General features: G+C 40.0%; 1 long non-coding RNA gene across 1 annotated transcript in view; it reads right to left on the bottom strand.

The window, feature by feature from the left end:
• Positions 1–203: 203 nt before the first annotated feature.
• The window catches only part of LOC138283963 (uncharacterized), an 89476-nt gene continuing 83679 nt past the window's right edge, over positions 204–6000 (bottom strand). Inside the window, exons 2-3 of the long non-coding RNA XR_011201328.1 lie at positions 3090–3181; positions 204–2712 (exon numbers count right to left, since the gene is read on the bottom strand). This is a non-coding gene — a long non-coding RNA (uncharacterized lncRNA). The remainder of the gene's footprint in view (positions 2713–3089; positions 3182–6000) is intronic.

Below are 6000 nucleotides of genomic sequence, written 5' to 3'. Positions count from 1 at the left end.
TCCACCAAGTTCTAAATCAGGCCGCATGTCTGTCCAGGGACGTAGAAGACACTTTATTTCTGGATGGGGCAGGGACAACCTTGTGGACTTTCTGGTGACCCTAAACAAATGGCCCATTGGTTGAGAACCATACACTCCATTATACAAATACAGTTACATGGTTTTTAAGTGTAATATTGAGAAAGATGGGCATAAACTCACAGTTTGCAAGTATGCTTTATTGTTTTTTACATTCACAAAGTAATTAGACCAAATGTGGAAAAAACATGTTCATGAATCTTGCATCTTCTTACATCAAGCTAACAAAGGTGGAATGAAAAATCTAAGAATAAACTAAATGCTCTTAGCAACATTCCTAAACCTCAAGATGCAATTACACTAATTAGAAATTGTTCTTTCTTGCTGCAGGCATCTATATTAAAATTATGAACTTTAATTTTAAAAGCCAACAACTTCTTGTGTCAACTGAGCCCATCATCTCTTTATGTATGTTACATATGGCAACATGATTCAATCTTTTCTGGGACATGGTTGATCTTAGCCAAGTTTTCAGTGAGCGGAGACCACTGAAGCTCCTCTCAGCCTCACAAGAAAATACTCAAAAAACCACAAGATTTAGTAGCAGTTTCTCAACATGTGAAAAGAAAGCTCTCTTTCTTAGAAGCATTTTTTGGAGTATGTTTGCCAATTCCGGGTCTGAAGAGTACTTGAACATACTTGATAATACAGTTAATTGAGCTAAGAGCAGCAAAGGGTCAATTTCTTTGTATTGAGCAATAGAGTCAATGTCATTGCCTGTTAAAATCAGCTGTTCACATTTGTCATATATTTGGATGCCTTCCTAGTCAAAACGCTGAATAAGATGAAGAGAAAATGTATCTAAAAGTTCAAATAGTAGTTGCAGACAGTTGCAGGATGAACATTTTCTGCCACTCCCATCATCTATATCAATTTAGAGATTCGTCGCAGTCGTGGCACTTCAATGGCATTAAGATGGTACTAAGTAGTCATGTGTTTATTGGAATCGAGGAGACTGTCAAACAATTCATCATTACGAAGCTTTAGTATTGCGCTTTTTGCTACATTTACAACCGCTAGAAGCCCTGATATGGTTTTCTGGCATCCTTGCATGGGAATATTCAAACATTCCAGAAACTGGAGTACTTGGAGAGCAATCTGAAGACCTGGAACAGTTGTTCCTATCTGAAGTGTGCCAGCAAACCACAAGCATGAACAGGCATATCACCACTGGACTTGGATGTTGATATGGTTCTAGGGTTTCCAGAAGAGGTTCACAAATGTTTGTTACTTTTTGTACAGTGTTTACACGGGCCATCCAGCGTGTTGCACACTGTGACTTTATTTTTAACACATTTGAAGGGCCTTCAAACTGTGCTGGATGAGGTCTGAGAATATTGCAAGGCATGTCATAGATTGCCGAAATAGATTACCAAGTTCTTGGACATAAATTAGTGCATTTTCCATTATAGAACATTTATGTTCTTCAGCCTACATAACCAGATGTGTAGAATGTGCTCCACAATGGAGATGAAGTGCAAAGTGTTTGTCCTTGGCGTATTAATGCTTGTGCACCATGGTATTTTACTGCCATATTTGCTGCACCATCATATGTTTCTGCTTTCAGCTTTGACAGAGAAAGATCATGACAGCATAAAACATCCTTTACAATTGTTTCAATTGCAGTCCCAGTGGTAGTATTAGCCTGATACAGTCCAATAAAATGCTCATGAGCGTACCGATCTCGGTCAATGTAACAAAATCTTTCTTGTTCCTGACTAGATATATCCTGTGTGCCATCAACAATTACTGCATATTGATTGTCACCAATATTTTTAAAAACGTGATGCAAAATTGCATGGGTCAATAACTGAAGAACCTCATTTTAGATGTCTGAGCTGAGCTAGTCCACGCGATTTGCTGTAATCCAGTTTCAAATAAGATACATCTGCTCATGCACTAAGAAACTGACGGAAATTCCAATCGCTATTATGATCTCGAAGTGCAAGACCATGTTTTGCCAGAAGAGCTATGGTATGAATGATTTTGTTAAGACAAAGCCAGGCTTCTTTTTGTTTTGTTGCTGGACTTGCTGTGATAACTGTTGATTGATTGGTTGGCCTCCTCTTTACTGTCCTAGTTGACTCAGTGCATATGAATGAGCATAACTGTTCTGGTGCTTTTTAACCTTTCTATTGCCATCTTCCATTTGAAATAATCAATGCTGCAAAATGCTTCCTCTGTTCTTGGAATGCGCAATAATTTCAGTGACTTAGCTTTTGCACAGTGAAAGCATAGCACTCCTGCCATTCTGTTGCTGTGATGCAGCCAGGGGAAATCCTGGAACCATCTTCCTCGCAAATGCAGAATGTGCTTTTTCTTAGTTTGCAACTGTATTACAATGATTTGAATGTGCACTGTGCTGTCATGCAGTTAGTTTGGTGCCACTACGCTACCAAGTGTTCCTGTGTTATCCTGAAGACTGGCTGTTGTTGAAGAAGAACTGTTTTTGATTTGTCTGAGGCAGTGATAACTACACAAAATGTTTCTGAGGCTGGGGTGTAATCACTTGATACTTCTAAATCTGCTGCCCAAAATCCATATTGAATTGTAGACTGCAGCTCCGGCATATCATCACAATGGATCTAATTTGTCGTAGTTGTCTGAATATAGGTTCACTTCACTTGGCCAGTTCTTTGCAAAGAATTTCCAGATGTCAATTCAAGGAAAAAAGGAAAAAATTAATTTGCAGCATTTGCAGTTTGTGGACAAACAGAATAATTAACTGTAGTTTAAAAGTTGCAAACAGTCTTTTGTATGCATGCTCACATGTAATCAACATGTGGAGTGTTGGGGGCAAAGCCTGCCTCTAGCATAAAGATCCTCTCCCAGTGCAGAGTGGCAGTGAGGGAAGTGACACAAATGTGTGCAAAGGTCTGTCCAGCTGCTTTATAACACCGTTAGGCTTCGACAGCAAGAAGAGCTTTCTAGTCAGCAACATACCTGACTATAGTGTTTCCGCAATACATATGGCACTGTAACATATATTATACAGTGGCTGAGGAACTTACCTGAAAGATCTCCTTCAGCTGAGGATGACAGGCAATGTGGTCAAGCAGGTCTTCAAATGTGAAGTTTTGTTGTACTTGTGGCAGAAAGGAATCTGTTGGGGAACATTATGTGACACTGTAAGGCTTTTGAATTTGGGCAGAGTAATACAAGTACAGTACGAGAAAATTGTTCAGCACTCAGCAAAGAAAGAGAAAATGCACAAAGGATGTGATGGCTGAGAAAGGGAGTGCATTTTCACAATTGACCAGAAAAATATCCAAACAGACTGGGCAACAAATGATTAATTTTTACACTACACTTACCTATTAGCAGTAGTAGTAGCAGGTGCTCTCTTTTGCGATTATCTTGATCCACTCACTGGCTGTAAATTTCTAGTCTGACTGAATACTGGATTCTGATGGTGCTGTGTTTCCTTCTGCTCAGGGACTCTGGAGACTTACCAGCAGGTAATATTTCAGGTGAGCAAGAGCTCAGTATGTGGATTTGGAGTTGGAAGAGGCGTTGGTTACTTAAGGGAGGTGCAAAGATGATCCTGCTCTATTATTAAAATTGTGGTGCAAACAGATAGGAATGAAACCTGAGACTTAATCTTCGATAGCAGTACCCTTAATGTTGAGCCAAACCACCATCAGGTTTAAAACTCTACACAGTTTCAAGGGCATTGAGAATGGTGAAACACAGAACCAAGAAGCAACATCCTGTGTGTGTGTTGAGTATTGAAGTCAAGTCAGTCAGATCCTTTATGGAAGCCACTGGTTTAGCAGAGCACAAGATGGAGAGCAACAGTAGTTTGTTAAATACTGGAAGTTTATAGTCTGCATTCCTCTGGCTGGAGGGTGGAGAAACCCTTAATGCATTGCAAAGTATAAAATACAAAATCTTTTGTTGTGTAATCTACAGGAAAGGTTACTACATAAGAGTGTAGAGTGCTGTCAAAATATATTATCATGTGAAAAAAATATAAGAAGCTCTATGAGATAAATGTCCAATAAGAATAAGCCTTGTCTGGGATGCTCAAAAAAATGAGATGCACAGTGTTTTTGTGGAAGAGAGATACATACCAATGTAAAAAAGCCTACTGTGTGAGGCACATACAAGATGCTCACAAAAGATAGGTATATTGAGATATGGAGAATGAGGTGTGTGGGCAAAGCTCAGATATTAGGTGTTAGTAATGAACAACAGAAACAGTGTTTGTGTGGGAAGCTTACAAATGAATACAGTGAGGAAGATCACAAATGAGTAGTGTTTATTATGGTATGAGTATGGTATGGCGTGTTATTCAGGAATACAACCTATGAACTGCAATAGAACCCATATACATGCATTTAGGCAAGTGCTGATATCGCCAGTTGGTGCAATTTAAAAACATATACCTTACCTTTGATTTCCCAAATGAGAAGGAAATTGGTGTAGTGTCCTCCCCAGCCTGGGTACGCGTAAGTTAACACGCCACACACAAGCATGGTCTTACACATCTTTATTCCTCTCTATGCAAAGGGAAACTTAACATTCTAAACATGAAATCTATTCACCACACCTTAATACTTACGTCACAATTCTACGGAGTCCATCAGGAACCTAAATGGTCCCGTCATTGCTAACTCACAAGACACCACATATCTCCCCTTGTTAAATAAAAACGAAAACTTACAAATATATATATATATGACAAAAAAAGTGGTATTGTGTAGTACAGAGGGGCACCTCTCAAAGTCCTCCAACTCTCTCCGCTGCCTATGTATATATAATAAATGGCCTGCATATTTCCAGTTTTAGGGGTATCACATCAAATTATGCAAGGAGGTATAGCATGTTCGAAGCGCCGGGAGGCAGAGGTATGGGGAGATTGGATGATCCCATTGCTCTGAGGTTGCAGTTAACTAGGCTAGACTAGCCTGCATGTGAGATATGGAACAGGCGGTTCCAGCCTGTGCAAGCCTCCCTTACTAACAGAGCATAGAAAGAGTGGGCTACTTTCGTGCCAGGCTGCGCTTTGTTCAAAACAGGTGCAGCATCAATACAAGATACAAGATTAAAGAAAGAGCAAGTGCATGACACTAAGCATTAGTGCAAGCTTACATTAGAAAACAAGAGCAGCACGTGGTTCTTCCTGGGTTGTATCTGCAAAGATACTTGCTGTGACTATTTAGTAACTGTTCTCATGTACAGAGCTCTGATGCCTCCAGGGCCATGTCATCGCTATATACCAATCACACAAAAATAAAATGAATAAATGTTTTCTGGTGTGTAGCTACAATAGTGGACCCAGGGAGAGACCCACACTCCCTCACCCCTCCGCCTCATAGTCAGACAGATGATCTTAAGGTCAGTGAAGTCAAACTATACCTGACAAACTTGGGCCTGAAAATCAAACAGCAAGAGGCATTTGAGAGACGTGTCACCTTAACTCTTGGCCTGCATATGCAATATTTTCTAAACAGGTTAATGGGGGGCAATGTAATTATTTACAGAACTTTATATGTGGCTCTTAGTAGCTTCTTTCTAAGAATTTAGATTGAAGAATGTGTTCAGGATAGTGCTAAATGGAGTGGAGGTAGGGGAGAGCCAGAATTTGAATACAGTGTTTCAACTCCACACTGGCTTTAGTGAAGACCTTGTCTTCTCCTCACATTAAACACAGCAATATTCAGACACAAATAGCAAGGAGTAAGGGAAATTCACAGAAGTGTCAAGGGAAACAACTTCTGTTGCTTTGGAAGTGAGCAAGTGAGATATGAGTTAGTCTGAGGGGGAACTGTCGCACTACACAAAATCTGGGGCATGATCTATATCCTGCGTCCCCCAGACTTCCTATACCAATGTGTCAGACTAACTGGAGAATGAAATTTGAAAGAGAACCACACCACACTTGTTCTGAAACCTTGGACAGTGGATACACATCACGTA

This window comes from Pleurodeles waltl, chromosome 3_1 (genome assembly GCF_031143425.1).
Source record: "Pleurodeles waltl isolate 20211129_DDA chromosome 3_1, aPleWal1.hap1.20221129, whole genome shotgun sequence".
NCBI classification, from domain to species: domain Eukaryota; kingdom Metazoa; phylum Chordata; class Amphibia; order Caudata; family Salamandridae; genus Pleurodeles; species Pleurodeles waltl.
This window is presented reverse-complemented; position numbering and strand designations above follow the sequence as displayed.